The sequence below is a fragment of the Taurulus bubalis genome (genome assembly GCF_910589615.1).
Source record: "Taurulus bubalis genome assembly, chromosome: 8".
Taxonomy (NCBI): Eukaryota; Metazoa; Chordata; class Actinopteri; order Perciformes; family Cottidae; genus Taurulus; species Taurulus bubalis.
This window is the reverse complement of record NC_136596.1, coordinates 12,342,983-12,361,161: the sequence shown is the minus strand read 5'-3', so window position 1 is coordinate 12,361,161 and position 18,179 is coordinate 12,342,983.

Here is an 18,179-nt window from a genome sequence, read left to right as displayed (position 1 = left end):
CACCATGCGTCCCGATCAAAATCATACACCTGACACGGTTGTAGTTTATTCTGACAGACTAACGAAACGTGGGGAAACAGGTTCAGACAGTACCAAGAAGCCTCCCTGTTCAAAATCAGCTCCATTTCACATCGTGTGCTGATTTTGGTGTACTACTGTATGTCTGCCAAATAAAATGTAATTAAAAACTAGAATGATTCTATTCTTCTTTCCATCTACTTTTGTTAACTTTACCTCGCCATGCTGCATGTCAGGTTTATGTTTTTGAAAGAAAAAACAATCCTGACTTTTGTATTCCTGTCAAAAGTTTCCCTAAAGTTATGTTCAAACTACAACAATACGGATCAAAAGTAGGATCCATAACGTCTTTGATAAATTGTTTCCTTTGGGAAAGAAGCCTTATTTGTCTCCCTTTTCTATCTTTCATTACTCTCCATCCTTGTGTGCCTCTCCATTTTACCTTCTCCCTTTTAATCACATTAATTCTATGTCCCTGCCTACTTAACATGCATTCTCACTATTTTTCTCACGCTTACCCCATCTTCATTTCCTTTACCTGCATCACTCTTCCCTTCTTTCCTCCAACTGTCTTTCAGTCCCGTCTGCCCCTCCTCATTTCCCCCCACCCTCACCCATTGTCTCACTAGCTTTCTCTCTCTCTCTCTATTTCTCCCTTGTCTTTCTCTCCCTCTCAGATGTCAGATCACAGTCTAGTCTTCCGCTTGCCCTGTCATCACATTTTTCACACAACCCCATCCCTTAATTGGGCCTGTATCATCATATCATATCATATCATCTAGAATATCTGATCACAGCAAGAGATGAAAGATGGCCTCCACCTATCCCCCAACAGACACACACACACACACACACACACACACACACACACACACACACACACACACACACACACACACACACACACTGTAGACTCACACACACACACACACACACACACACACGCACACACACACACACACACACATCAGTGGTCGTATTGGGACAGGAATCCAAACCGATGGCTGAGTCTGTGTACATTTTTACACACCGTGTTTGCACCAAGTTGTCGATGTGATTGTTACAGTGTGACAGGTGAGATGGTGTGTATTCCAAGAGTGTCCACTGATGTTTGTATCAACTGCTAGTGGCTTTTGTGATGAGACAAAGGATGCCCTGGAGCCAGCAGTGTCACATCTACAGGTAACTAGCAAAAGGAAAAGGAAAACCTCAACAAAAAGTGTCTCAGGAGTGCTAAAATAGCTCCATCATGTCTTAGCATCAACTTGAAGGATGCAGCACGAAATCTTCTGCAAGATATGCAGTCTTTCCCTGCAGCTGAAAATGCTTCAAAAATACTAAGACAATTAGCCATATAATGAAATAAACTGCCATGAGTTTCTGGTTTCTACTGTATTTGTGTTCTCCAATGGCTACCTCAATACAGATAACTAAAGGTGGCAATGAAACAGAGGCACTCAGAGTTCAGCATCAAACTGCACTCCTACCAACAAGCATAGGTATTATACAACTGCACAATCTTGATCCACTCTTCCTTAAAACTCAAAATCCAAACGAATCCAAATTTAAGTTTTATGAGCATTTTGTCATTTCTTTGTCTTCAATGGTATCATAATCATATCATTTTGGACAGTCAAGAAACATCTATGAAACGGCAAGTGTTTGCCCTTGAAAGTCCTGAAAGCATTTTAAACAGTTCCTTTACATTAGTTGTGTACCATAATTTGCAGGTCTGGCCTTAATGTAATGTAGTAGAAGTTTTACCAACAGTTGATACTTGATACAGGTTGTCTGTGTGTGAGTTGTGAGCAGTTAAACTAAAGAGTGATCATTTTGATCATTTTTGGATCTATTTACAAATAAAGAAGCAAAGATTAGAGTAGTCAAAACAAGTGTACTTGGTTGTGTGAATGCACACAGATGCTTATGGAGAAACAATTGCCCATTGAATTAATGTTGTGTATACAGTACATACTGTGTGCTGTGTCACTAAGTGGGTTTGAAGGCCTAAAAAAGGTAAAATGTCAAAAGTAAATTCTGACCACTATGTGTGCAGATAATGTTTAATTTAGGAAGTATTTCATTTTTAAAATTGAAAACCAAATACAGCTGTCTGTATGTTCCTGCTCTAAATGTGATCGACGCCATAACAAAGCTGCACTGTGAGTCCTGCTGTGAATACATCTTTTTTCTCACAAATACTGAAATGCTTCTTTTACTGTATCCATAGAAATAGTGGATTAAAGATATTTCCATGGAGAAAATGTATTGGGTAGCACAACGACTGTAGTTTAAATTAGGACACAGTATAAGTAAAAGGCCTGTTTACTGCGGGATTTGTCAGTTTAAACGAATCCACACATTATTAACTGTTAGTAAAGTTTTAGACTAAAATTATGATTACTTAATAGAATTACTTTAATTCAACTACTTAGGATTCCCTAAGCAGCTAGAAATTGTAAAATATTATGGTTTGTTTAACTCTTAGAGCCAAGAGCCCAAAATAAGTTGAAAGCCTGGTTCTGTTTTCTACTGACAAGGCAAGCATACTAATACGTTAATGATTCCGGGTTCCAGCATGGGAATATGTTTCTCATTTAGATGGCTGGAAAACATGCAAAGCCATTCGGAGTTTCACATATACTACATACACACAACAGGATTTGTGGCGCGAACAGCTGCTCCACTGAAGGCCCAGTTAGAAAATCTACGGCCTGCCACTGTGTTCATCACATATCATATTGCATCGCACTAGCTGGTTGATGAATGTGTAGTGAAATCCAATAGAGACAGATTCAAACGTGAAGACGTGGACCTATAGTTTAACTAGGTATTCCTTGAATCACAATGCAGCTGTCTACATCTTTGAGTAAGATGAGCCAAGAGCATTTAGGAACCACAGCGATCTCAGATGACACTTACTCAGCATTGATCTCCTGAAGGCAGTAAAAAATATAAAATGCTTGTTTTTACATTAAGGGTTTTTTTGTCCCGGGAACATGACCTTGGAAGCTGCTGGCAAAGGAAAGTCAAGAATACAACTTCTAAACTCCATTATGTGATATAACTTTTTTGTTCCTTTCTTGGTCTCCCAGCTCTTTTATTTTATTTTCTTTTTTTTTCACTAGCTGGCACAGTATTTCACTTTTATCTACAGATAGCAGGAATTTGTGTTATCTTATTTTGTTTGGGAGAAAATTCACATGTACTATCCTTCCCACGATCCCAACAGACGACAAGATACAGAACTCCAAGTCTGGAAACTTCACAGTGAGAAAAATGAGGTCTTACTGAAACTACCTTTGGTGTGTGTTTAAATCGAAAGTTACGAAGGTAACTACGGGTCTATGAATCCTTACTGACCGCCAGAGGCAGTGTTTTCACACTGGATATCTTCCGTCTCGCGCTTGCGCAGTTCGGGTACGTATACCAAAAATGTCACGTGTGACCTCGGATGAGTCCCCAGCCGGGTATAACTTCCGGCCTCGTCCTGAGATCATGTCCTGCGGAATCTTCTCGCGAAACCAAGAGATTCCGAGTGACCAAGAACTCTGGCGGTCATCCAGGATTCATAGAACCGTAGTTACCTTCGTAACTTTCATTCTATTTCATCCTTACTGACCGCCAGAGGCAGTGTTTTCACACTGGATGACTTATACCAACAAAGTCACGAGGAATGTACAGGAACCTACCTCGTCTGACTCAGGCAGAGGAAAGTGGACGAAGAACCGCACCCAATGGGTGAGGGGTGGCAACGTTCATTCAGTAGTATCTGGTAAATGTGCTCGGTGATGCCCATGGGCCGCCGCACATAAATCCTCCATGGACACACCTCTCAGGGTTGCCCATGACGTGGAGACACTCCTGGTAGAATGGCCCCTTACTCCGGGTGGCAGCGCCCGGCCGTTCGCCCTGTATGCACAGGCAATGGCTTCCACTATCCAGTGGGACAGGCGCTGTTTTGACAGGGCACAGCCCTTCCTAGGTCCCCCATAGCAGACAAAAGGCTGCTCCGACCGCCGTATACCTGCGGTGGCCTCGACATAGGCTCTGAGGACCCGCACTGGGCACAGTAGCCCTGACCTCTCCTCTCCCAATGGAGGGTTAAACTGTGCGAGCTGGATAGGTTGGTTGAGGTGCGAGCGTGTCAGCACCTTCGGAAGAAATTCTGCATTAGGCCGTAGTGTAACACCCGAGCCATCTGAGTTCCACCTCAAACAGGATTCACTCACCGACAGGGCGTGTAACTCGCCTACTCGCTTTGCCGACGTGATGGCAAGGAGAAAGACGGTCTTTGCTGACAGCCATCGCAGCTCTGCCTCTGTTGTGGGTTCAAAGGGAGGTGAGCATAGGGCGTCCAGTACCACGGACAGGTCCCATGGAGGGGCCCTCGGGGTGCTCGGAGGTCGCAGTCGCTGAGCCCCCCTCAAGAAGAGGGACACCAGCTTGTGGCTCCCCACAGTGCCGTTGTCGATCCTAGCATGCTGCCCTGAGATAGCAGCTACGTATACCCTCAGGGTAGAGGGAGACCGGCCCCTATCTAGGAGGGACTGCAGAAACTCAAGTACAGTAGGCACAGGGCACTATACTGGGTCTTCGTTGTGAACCCCGCACCAGTCGGAAAACAGCCTCCATCTACACTCCTACTGTATGGGTAGATGGCGCTCTGGCATTTAGAATCGTCGTCCTGACTGGTTCTGTGCAGCTGCTCAGCAGCTGGTCGGGCCCTGCAACAGCCAGGCCCATAGGTGAAGGCGCCTGGGGTCGGTATGCCAGATCCAACCTCCTAGCTGCGATAGGAGATCCTTCCTGTTGGGGAGGCGCCATGGTGTCCCGCGACAGAGTCTGTGCAGCAGAGGGAACCAAGTCCTGGCGAGCCATAAGGGGGCCACCAGCACCAGCCTGTGGCCCTGCTGAAGAACCCTGAGGAGCGTTGGCAGGATCAGGGCAATTGGGGGGAAAGCATAAAGAAAGCCCTCCGGCCACGTATGAGCCAGGGCATCTTGACCCAGAGGACTGGTCCTCTCTACCAGGGAGAACCAGCGGGGACAGTGGGTCGATCTCGCTGAGGCAAAGACATCCACCTCTGCTCTGCCGAAGAGGCCCCAGATGCTGTGCACGACCTCTGGGTGAAGCCGCCACTCCCCGGTGGAGGCTTGTGACGGGAGAGGGAATCTGCAATCTGGTTCCGCTCTCCTGGTAAATACATTGCCCGAAGGCTGGTCAGGCGAGGGGCTGCCCAGGTCAGAAGGGCACGGGAAACCCGTAGCAATCCTAAACTGATGGTTTATGTGGAACACGGTCAAAGTATTGTCCGACCAAACAAGTACATGTTTTCCTCTTAAATGTGGAAGGAAATGTCTGAGCGCTAGGTGCACAGCCTGTAGCTCCAGGACATTGATGTGTTCCCTGCGGTCTTGGGCTGCCCCCGAGCAGTCCTGCTCTGCCACACTGCACCCTAACCTGAGAGGCAGGCATCTGTCGTGATGACCTCCCGACGGGATGGGATCACGCCCATGGGAACGCCTCCTGACAGGTATGCTCTCTCCCTCCACGGGGATAGAGTTCGGAGGCACTGCTGTGACACTCTTACTGTCCTGTCCTCTTCACTAGTCCAGCAGCTGTGTTCCTCGGTTTCCTCCAGTAAGCTTCAGCGAGACCACTGAGCTAGTGGGGAACCGGTCGAGTGGCAATAGGTCAGGCACAGTCTGTCTAGGAGAGGGGAGCGCAGCGCTCTCTTCACTAGTCCAGCAGCTGTGATTATTGGTGATCAGCCAGTAATAGCGCTATAAAATGTATTACAGGGATGTGTGCAGATTTTTCAGATCACAACTGAAATCTGGTCTTGGAAATTGGATTATTTAAGGTCGTTGGGGGTTAAAGGGGCTTTATTGAAAAAACAGACATTTTCAAATAAAAACATTGTCAAAAATGAACTGTGTTTCACTGACTTTTCAGTATATGACATATCAGATGCATCAACCTAAATATTTTATTCTGCCAATTAGCTGTTTCCAATCTTTTCTGTCTGATGTACTTCCACAGCTAGGCGCCTGCTGGCCAGCTCGGCCACCACCTGCAACATGTGAAGAAATGGACCTGCCTTCTCCCACTAGATGTAAGAATAGTACCCATATGATTAGGGGTTGTACAGTAACAAGCTTGTCAACCAGCTACCTATGAGCTACTGTAAGTCAGGTGGTACCCACAATCGTCACCTCCCCTCACTCCTCCAAGTAGATCCATCCATGTGATGTCAGAGGTTAATAACATTAAGGAAAGTACACAATCGTCTGATTAATTTCTTATGAGCAACATTATTTTATTATATTTATTTAATTAATTTGTATGCCAATCCACTGACCCACGCCCCACACTACAGTCCAGTAAGTGGCAGTAGAAAACAAAGGTCAGTCACATGGGAAATATTAAATGAAATGAAGACAGAAAGAGTGGAGTTAAATGAAAAGACACATTTACTGGATAATAAAAGACCGAAACAGGTGGAGCGTAAATGGTCAGAGAGAAAAAAATAGAATAACTTGAGGCTGAAGATGCAAAAATATTTAAAGATAACCAATTGCTTATTAAAAAATAAGGCCATTACCGTCGTTAATGTCAGTGCCACGCTAAAACATGCTAGCTGCAGTAGAAGTATGCAGGCATCAAATGAAGAGGGAGAGTAACGTTACTGGGACAGACCGAGCAGCAGGTTGATTCCAGCGGATCCATCGGAAAAGAGGAGGCCTCTGCCGAGGGCCTTAGGTGAGACTGATGGTGCTCGGCTAGTGTAGTGATAGTGTAAACAGAGCTAGTCAGTTAGCAGCAGAGCTGCCAATGCTGTAACACTCGGTACAGCAACTGCTGTACAAAGTGACTTCAACTTATCAATGTATTTTACTAATGTACTAATGTGCACTAATGTGCAGAGGAACTCAAGAACCCCTTCATCAACCCCATCCGTCATGTTCCAAGAGTGGCCATGTGAATTGATTTAAAACTGAATGTTACTGTATAACTATATAAAAGTGGATGTATAATAACACAAATGTCAACTATTTTCATTACTTTTAGCCAAACGTTTAGACTTCTCTGATCGTTATCGATATTGTTTTCACACACCCTCAATTGTAACAGTGTTCAAATGTGACACCCGACTCAATATGTGAACCTTGTTGTAGTTATTATTTTCTTCTAATTCGTTGAGAGCACAATCTTTCCCCGCACCGCCTAGTAACTGCAAAAATACCCCCCTGAGGTACCCGTACCCCTGATTGGGAATCACATAGATGATTTCTGCAAGAGAAAGTCGGTGATCTGACTTTTTCTTTATCACACACTGCAATGACATGCCGAGCTGCCTAATTGAAGCTGAACAGAAAACATTGCCTGTAACATGTTGTGCGAATGAACATGTGTTTGCGTGTGTGAGTGTGGACATGTGTGTGGACATGTGTGTGGACATGTGTGTGTCTTTCTCTTTGTGCTCAGACGAGAGTGATTGATTTTGAAGTGTAGAATCTTGACAGAGTGTTCGACTATCCCAAGAGGCACGAGACCACAGGGCCGAAACATACGAGCAGCCATCACTTTCTTCTTCTCTCTTTCTTCTTACTTTTTTCTCTCTCGCCCCGTTCTCCTCTGCCCTCTCTCATTCCCAACATCCATTCTCCCTCCTTTCAATCTAACCCCTTTTCCTCCCTGCTATTTCTCCCCACCTCTCAGATGGGTTTATTGATATGTAATATTGATATTTATTGCTGGCTAAAATGAGCCGCCGTCTTGCAGGTGGTGGGTGGGGATTCCTGATGTGGGTCAATAAGAGACAGACATGCCTGGTGATTTGTTTTGAGGGAATTCACAGCTGCTGTAGCTTATACTGCTGAGATACAGCACATGTCAAACTCTCATCCATTGGAAGAAAAAAACAACAACAGCAATGTGGAATGGAAGGGTCTCATTGCAGATTTCCCATATTGTTTAAATAGAATAGCTTTTTTGCTCTCTCTACAATTTGTTCACTCACCTATCACTTACTGTCCACAGCTATGCGTATTTAAAATGTATAGGTACTGTATATGGAAGGGAGTAATATGTGCTCAGATAAGTGCTCCTTCTGCCCTACATCATGTATTTGTGGCAGCCTGAAAACTATATCAAAGGTGAAAATATGAAGATTGATTCATATCAACACATACACTTAAAATCCATATTCATTTCTTTAAATTACGCTGATGATTGACAATTTATTTTCTAAACAAAATGAAAAAAACGTTGGAACCAGCACGCATGAGAGCTCTATCAGATCCTTGTGAACCAACTCAATATAACTGTGCAAATTACAGATTTGACTTTGTGAACATTGTGTAGTATCTTCAACCTGCTTGTCACAAGGACTACGGGTAGCTAAACAGAGGCAGTGCTCCTCTCTGCTGTGCCATTAGCGATGCCGTGTCACGTGCTCCTGGGGCTCTGCCTTTGTTTTCCCATCATGCCCTCACTGCCTGCTGGTTGGTTTAAACAAGCAGTATTCTTCTTCTGCCTTTCAATTATACCATGCCCCGCAGCATCACCCTGCACCCTCCACACACACCAAGACAGGAGCTAAGAGAATAGGAGGGATTGATTTGAATTTGGCGTTAATGGGAGTCTTGCATTGGAGTTTTGCGTATTGGTATTGCCGTTAGTTCTAACTCGTTTATGAAAAGATATTTTCTGTATTACGGTTTAGTTTGGAGTGGCACACTTATACAAGGAACACATGTAGTAGTTCAGCCTTGAAGGAAGACCTGAAGTCAGCCAGGAACATTTTGGGGTGAATCCCAGTCTGTGAAACAAAGTAACTTGAAAGTTCAAAAGTCAAAATATATTTCCTAATTTGATCCCACTAAAATGTTTTAAAAGTCAGTCTTGCTACTTAATTGGCCAACACTTCTTTCACTGATTTCCCACTGTCTCATCAGTCCATCTCTCCCTGTCTCCTCGTCGCTGGGTCCCACGGCAGCTAGACACGGGTCAAGTTCTCCTATTGAAAGGGTGAGATAGAGGCTATAACCCTGCAACCACAAAAGCAAGCAGTCTAGACAAGGCCCCATAGTCCTGACCTCAGTTAGATCCTGTGCCCCCAGGGGCCTGTAATACCTTTGTTTCCATGTTGATGAATTATATTTCCTGTCGTACTAGCCGCACAACAGAAACTGTAACTTCCAAACTTTGAAACTTGGACTACAGACATGTACGTAGCAGTAAGTGACTAAGTGACTTTCGGAGTAGAAACACAATTGGAGGCGGTGTTTTATACGATGGCAATATTTTGAGAATTATACTACTTATTAACACACATAAATAAACCACATAGTAAATGCTGCATATTTAGTGTCCAAACAGTTTGGAGACATTTGTAAAAAAAAAAAAAAAAAGTGGTGATAAAGAATGAAGCAATCTTTAGTTAAATTGATCAGTTTGTTTTAATTCAGTAATTTGTATGAATGTGGGTGATGCGAATACGTTTGGTGTTTTGTTGACTTCGGGTCCTTGGTTCCCATAGACGCATGTCTGGATTTTGGGGTTTTGTGGGGTGTAGTCTGGTGATTTAAGCATGAATTATCATCTAGTCACACAGCGTAAATTAACATACAGGCTTAGAGTACACAAGAGCAGGCCACTTCTATTCAATGGCCCACAAGGGAACACGGTCTGCTGGCCTGAGACTCCTCGGAGTGTCTGCTCATGGCGAGGTGCTATGCTAATTAGTTGCTTGCACTACATGTGTGCATCTATACGTTGCTATATTAACTACATGCCAACACCTATTATCTGGACAGGAACAAAGACTTTTCAAAGACAATGATGTGAACAAAAACTTGTTTCAGTAACCAAACAGTTGAGAGCATTTAAAACAAAAGGGGGAAACATTTTGGTGTCTACAGTGCATAAATACATCAGCCACAGCATGTCATCATTCAAAATCGTCTGTAGTTAATAACCATATCATATTGGCGAGGACACTCGTAATAGTAGGCTGAATATGTAATAAGGCATAGAAGCATAATATAGCAGTTTCTAACCACAAAGCCGGCATAAATGCAATAAATGGGCAAAACTAACTTGCTTCATATGCAACATTTTTAGGGTGCTTTTAAAAGAAAAACACATTTTATTTCATATCTGTGTGGGTGATGTTTAGGGCTGCACCAATTTATTTATTACTTTACCCAAAATAAATATCACAAAACTTATCTGATCAATATTTTAATATATTTATCTAATTATGTTCTCTCAAAATCAAACAAATGTAACAAGACAATAGAACCTTTTTGTCAGATGCTTGATCAGAAAAATACTGGACCTCAAATTCAAAAGTATTGGTGTGACACACATATTAATTTATTATCTGCATGTCATAACTCTTTCCCTGAATTGGAACATCTGTATTTTTTGCAAAGTGCTTTACTTTTACATTTTTAATTATTATGAAATGGATTGCTTTATCTCTGGAGTAAAATGCACCTAAAATAATGAAAAGTACAGCCATTCTTGCAACGTACTGACTGAAAATCTGCAAAGTAATGTATTTCTTTAATCAATGACATTGATTACTTCGACGAGTCACCTCAGCCCGAGTGAAGTTTCATTCTTCATCAATAAGTATCACAAGCGTAATCCCGTATTTCAAAACCCTACTTCTTGTTCCTTGTCCACTATTTTACTGCCACCATGCCGTTGCTGAGCTTGCCCTGGAGCTAAAGTGTACACAAAGATAACACTAACACAGGGTCACACTAGCTTTCTTCCATTGTTCCTACAGACTCCTTGTCCTCCAAACTCAATCTTCTGCCTCCCCACGGAGACCCATGAAGTGTCTGAGTCATTCTCAATTACAGTATGTATTTAGATGGTAGAGTCAGGACCCAGCAGGCCCTGTGTGCGTGCATGTTTAAGTGTGTGTGTCTGTGTGTGTGTGTGGGGGTGTGTGTGGGTGGATGGGTTTTTAGAACTCGCACCGCCTAAAACTAGGGCCAAGAGTCCGATGACTCACCTCAGATACTGGACGCTTCTACCAGGAGAGCTGACATCATCTGTCCTGAGACAGAGAGTTACTGCTCGCAGTGACCTCATTCTCTCTCAGGTTAAAGAAAAAAAGTGCCAGAGATTGTCTGTCATCTAGGAGCTTAACGACACTGCCTCATTTCCTAATTTTCTGAGCACAGGTCAAAGAGTAAGAGTTTTTTAAGGCTTTTTCTTTTCCGTCACCTACACTGTCATTCACCAACTCTGTGTATTTCTGTATGTGTATGCCCAGATTTACACATGCAATAATTGTCTGTGATGCTTAACCTTCCTCTTGTGTTAGCTTTCTGTTACCATCTCTTATGTTAACGGGTCGGTTTTGACCCATATCTTAAATCAGCTGTAAAATACACTAAACACATACATCATCCAATTTGTTTCTCATCTCTTGGTTACTTTGTTAGGCTTCCTTATACATGAACATATTGTTGTATGTTTTAATAGTTTTGGTGTGGGCCTCTGCCTTTTCTTTGTCATTATACCCCTTGATTTCAATGTAAGAAATGGTCAAATGAACCTCAAGAGAATCATATAAATGAATAAAAGGTTGCTGTGTTAGCTATTAGAACACATCTCTTAAATACATTTGTTTTATTTATTTTTTCATTTTAATATTATTAACTATAGTAACATCTATGGTGTCACGAGTCAATTTCAACCCATATATATTTACTTCAAGAAAAAGGCTAAAAAGTAATTTTTTCAGCAATAGAACTTGACTAATAGAACTAAAACGGGTCGGTGCCGACCCTAACATAAGAGGAAGGTTCTTGGAAAAACCAGAACAGTGTACTTACACACACATAGCAACAAATACACACACCTACAAACACATACGCACACGTACAAACACATACACACGTACAAACACATACACACACGTACAAACACATACACACATACAAACACATACACACACACACATACAAAAACACATACACACGTACAAACACATACACACACGTACAAACACATACACACGTACAAACACATACGCACATGTACAAACACATACACACATACAAACACATACGCACACGTACAAACACATACACACGTACAAACACATGCACACGTACAAACACATACACACGTACAAACACATACACACATACAAACATATACACACACGTATAAACACATACACATGTACAAACACATACACACACACATACAAACACATACACACACGTACAAACACATACACACACGTACAAACACATACCGACAGGTACAAACACATAGACACACATCCAAACACATACACACACGTACACGTACACACATGTACAAACACATGCACACACATACAAACACATACAGACACGTACAAACACATACAAACACATACACACACGTACACATACACACATGTACAAACACATACACACATACAAACACATACACACACACATACAAAAACACATACACACGTACAAACACATGCACACACGTACAAACACATACAGACACGTACAAACACATAGACACACATACAAACACAAGGCTGAGGCCTTTCAGTTTTTGATGTTTGAACATTTCAATTGAGAAGGCCGTAGGACCTGCAGCTGCCTGTCTCGTCTGGTTGAATAGGGAGGGCTTTTTTTGGGTGGAAAGGCGGGAAGGCGAGAAGGCGGTGAATGCTTTCCCGATGAGAGATGAGGCATATTGAAAACTATATTAAATTACCCTGATTAACAATTTAGCCACGATCAGGCTAGCCATGGGGGTGCTCTATGGGGAGGCCCAGTGACTATTCATTCCCACAGCGCCAGGGTCGAAAGGTGCCCCAAGTTCACAGGCTCAGGCCCTTTGTTATGCTAACACACTATCCCAAATCAGCTGCCTGCTCCATGGCCAGACACAAGCACTTCCCTGAGAACTTTCAGGGAGTCGTCATTCCACTTCATCTTAACCCCCCACACCCTCCCAACACACAGGCAGACAATCCCCATCTCCAAATTCCATGCACAATTCAAAACATTTTCAAAGTGGAAAATGGATGAGAATGGGGTGTTTGGTCTGTGATCTTAATACAGACATTTATGATGTCTTTATATCTGTAATATGTTGTCATTTCAAGCAAAATGTTGCAACAAACTGACATTGTTTGTTTTGTTGCGATGTCAAGACTTTTTTAATGATAAAGGAATGGAGGAAAATCTTATTTCAATTTCTTTACAAGTGCCTGTTTGAACTGAGAAAAAAATACTATCCCAAAAAGACTGACAAAAATATATTTCAGCGTTTCTGTCTCAAGGGAGCCAGGATCAATACACATTAACGGGCTAGTTGATAAGACATGTAGTAGAGGTCAAAAGACAAATGCTGGTCAAAAACCCTTGACCTAAGGTCAAAGTCTTTAGCTTAAACATGCCGTTGGTGCACAATCAAATATTTGTCAAATCTTGACTTAATAATGACAACAGTTAATTTATTTGGATTTAAGAGTTTTCACAAACATACTTTTATTGTATTTTTTATACTTTTTATCAACAATCATATCACAATATTATTTACAATATGTCTCAACCCAATAATATTTTGATAGCCCATTTATTCCAAAAATATTTTTGGATTCTCAAAACATTCGAATTTATAACAAGCATACATGATGCACACACAAACACCCTCACACATCTCTCTCTCTCTCTCTCTCTCTTTCTCTCTCTCTCTCTCTATCTGTCTCACACACACACACACACACACACACACACTCTCACACACACACACACCACACACACACTGTGTCACTGACACTAACAACATCAACAACAGTAGCAACGCACATACTATACCACATGCAATTGAATAACGTGTCTCAAAGAAACATGCAATATAATTATATACCACTGCTTGGAAAGCACTGATTGTGTACAGCCATGGTCCTGCGTTGTAGGCGTGTATAACTGCCCTCGTCTCTCACTACCGCTGAGCCAAAACCTCAGGAGTAGGAGAGAAAGAAAAAAAAAAATCCTCATCAATGCAAATTAGAGCCCAGAATCTGGGAAGCCTTGCTTGAGTCACCGGTTTTCCAAAAAAGCCCAAATCACAGGCTTTTTACCTGCAAATCATGTTGTCATACACCGAGTACAGATGCTCCATATTAGCACCGAACAGTCATATCCATGGATTAGTCTGCAGTCATTTTAAAAAACGACTCCACACTCAGGCTGCCACAAGAGAAAATAAGGACGCTTCTAATTCTGCCAGCATAATTGTCTGATTATAATGAGCTTCTCTCTCTCTCTCCCTCTCTCTCCCTCCTGCCTTTATTCCTCTGTGTGTCTGTTGCTGGATGCGCGCACACACACACACACACACATTAACACACTAGCCTAATTCTGATATAAATCAGTCTTCAATTGAATAGGGGGGGAAAAAAATCTGCATTCATATTATCTGCTAACCCTCTGCAGTGTTTTCCTGCGACTTTAACAGACAACAGAGTTTATAGCAGGAAATATACAGTAAAAAAAAAACGAAATACTGTAAAACGAGCCATGGTGATCAAACACTTTTACAATTCATTTATTTTTGTGGATTTTCAGAGAGGTGGCAACTGCCGGTAAGCTAATGTGATGTCAAGCACGCCACTGTGCCTTATTTTGCATTGTAAGTTTGTTGACTTTCTATGTGTGAGACATAGAAGATGAAAACAGAACTCTGGTGTACAATGTTTATTCTGTGATAACCACAGAACCTAATCCAATAAATAAATAAAAAGATAAATTGCAAATTTTGGAACATCTTCAAATCATAACTTCTGTTGGTGTAAAGTTGAGAACTTGTAAGAATAAAGAGCATACAATTGTCAATGTCACACTTAACAAAAGTAGAATTTACAAATTCATTCATTATTGTATATTAACAAGGCCTAGTAGCTTCAGTTACTATGAATATGAAATATCAAAATCCTTGAACAGTTAAGGAGAGGCCTAAAAAGAGATATACTTATTCAGTCAAAGAGAACGCCCCAATATATAATATGATTTTATACTGAGAACCAGCATCACTTAATCAATTACATTTTCCTGACTATTTTGTATTCAAATGAGAAGACAACATCATTATGTAAAATTGTAGTGTAACATATTATTATGATCAGTATTTTTAAAACTGATTTAATATTGCTCAGCAATGTTGTTTATTGTGGTCATTATTATTATTTTTGTTATTACGTTGATTTACTCCAAAGCAATTGTTCCACCTCTCCAACTACAATGCACCCAAATTTACATTTCCCCCCGCCCCCAGCTTTTAGGCATATAAAAGACAATTGTGAAATACAATGATATTGGTGCTTTTCTACTCTGTTTATACTTCAACAAAAATATAAGAATAATTCAGAATATAGGGCTTTTTAAAAACATGTTTACACAAATATATTCATCCCTATGTAAGTATATGTAGTATGACAATGTCAGGCATCACACTTGCTATGATAAAAGAAAATATTGCGGAATGTTACTGAACAAAACATGCATATACATTTTGGATTAATTGTTATTCTGTCTGCAACATTTTCCCTTTAGCTGTAGCATACATTGCCATGTTCCACAAGGATTTGTTCTTTCATCCCTCTAAAGCTGTCTAAACCCAGACGCAGGCTAAATGAGCATGCCCACTCATGAATGTTGTTTCTTAATTACAATCCCTGATGGAAAAACCACCAAGGGAGAAGCCTTAACATTGCCACAGGTTAGGATAAAGACGGAAGAGTTTTCTTTTCCTCAAAAAAGACAAAATGTATGTGTTCAAGTGTATATGGATGTCATTAATTGTAATATGTGTGATTCTTTTCCCAGCCTCCAAACTAAATCCAAAGACAATCTGCATGCGCTTCAATTTGATTTACAGAAATTGGATTGATTTATTGAACGAGAACAATCAAAGGCCCTGCTACTGTGTTGGATGCAAAGGTGCTGTGGTATCTGAAAATGGGATCTAATGTCAACAGTGGTTTCGATTGAGATGTACATACAGTACGTTGGAAGTAGCAGCTATCAGCTGCACTAAACATGGGAAATAAATGAAAAATAAATTACTGTTAGACATAACCTACAATCACCAAGTAGAATTGAGTTTCTAGCTGCCGTTACATGGGCCAAATTACACATCAACACCAAACAGCAATACAGAATGTAAAATCAAATGATATGTTTAACAGGTAAGACAAAGACACGTCTGTTGTTGGATGTGTGCAGAGCTTGACTTAGTCCAGCATTAAATAAAGAGCATAGTAGAGTACTGCATTTGAGAAAATATCATTCTGAAATGAAGATTGTGCACACTAGATATTTAATTCTGATACCTTCAAAACCGTCACTAAATTGTTGAACTGAAATCATCTGAAAAGTGGATTTCTAAGGTATATCTTTGCGGTTAATCAAATGTGTGCTCTGAATGCCACATTACTCTATTTAAGCAAAAAGCTCCCGTTTTCTGTAAAGGAACTCTATGCTGCACATAAATTATTCAGTAGTATTTGCATTTGCATTGTGATTTGCATTCTTGTAGATTACAGAGAATGGAGAAGGAGGCGCTGCACCAAAGAGAATTACATTCTGAACCATTTTCAGTCTTACTGGTGACGAGTTGACATACATTTTTGTTCCACTTTCCTCCTCTGCTTCGAGGTATACTGCTGAGATCAGTGACACACATTTCAAACTGTTGTTTGATTAATAAAAGAAGGAAATGATGTATAATGCTCACCAGCACTCACACACAAAAAGCGCTGCTATTAAAAATGAATCGTGACATTGAACAATGAGTATATTTGATTGACTTGGCAGAGATTTTTTACTGTAATATTCTCATCATCTTGATTTCTATTGTAAGGCTTGAGAGTTGAACCTCAAAGGAACCAGTAGGCATGGAAGAGATGTCATATGGATTAAACACAAGGAAAGGGTGTGAAACTCTCACAGTACACTGAAGATCCTGGCTATTATGTTTCATCTAAAAATAACAAGCCTGACTAAAAAGAACAGACAACACTGAAATAAGAAAAGAAAAAACACATGCTCCATCGAGACTACGGTTCAAACAGCAGCAGTGATAGTGCCGAGTGTGATAAAGAATACAATGAAGAGAATGTACAGTACAAGACTCCCTTCAATTATAAATGAAAAGGAAATCAGTGTGAAACGTATGGAATAACCCAGATACTGAAATAAAACATTGTCAGTGTCTCTCTGGAGCCACTTTTGTGAAACAACATCCTTTTTTGAAAATCTTTAAGATTGCATGTGTCTTGATGTTAAAAAAAATAAAAAATAGTGTGAATTCTTGCATTCCTCTAACTTAATTGCATCATCATTAGTCAACAGCAATCTTTAGAAAGATACCTCCTAGGCTTACGGGCAGAATTTATGTATTCAGACATGGGAAATGTGTGAGAGAGTAGATTGAGACAGCGTGGAAACACTCCTGTGGGGTGTGTGTGTGTGCATGCAATGAGGGGCTGATATGATGCATCACGGGGTGGGGTAGGTCTCCCTGCAATAAGAGAGGAGGGCTTAGCCAACATATGCGCATGTGCAAATACAGCCTGGCCCTTTTATACCCACATGTTAATGTAACCACTCTGTGTCGGCAGTTGCAAAAACAAATGCATGTGTTTAGCATTTGTTTGGATCTGAACCATGCTGTAAACAGAATTCAGAATAGTATTGATTACATTTTGACACTTGCCTAATTGTTTGCGAACTTTACAGATAATTCCTCACAAACATATTGTTGTATTGGGTTCATCACTCATTCACGACTTCAGTGCATTATGAAAAGATGAAACGAACAAAATCTAATTTGAAGTGGTGGAAAAAATACTCATAGTGTTGACTTAATGGAAAGTACTCAGTATGCAGTATGGCCTACTGGATGAAACAAGTTTAAATTAAAGGTGCAAGATCCGAGATCAGGAGCATTTTGATTGCCTCTAAATGTCTCTCAAAATGTTGATATCGATCCGGCGGCTCATTGCTATTGGGTGCTAAGTAACAGTGCTAACTAAGGCGAAAGTGCTGATAGATTTAACAGTGTTTACTCTTTGGTGTGTGTGTGGTGGGGGACCTGTCATCAGCTGT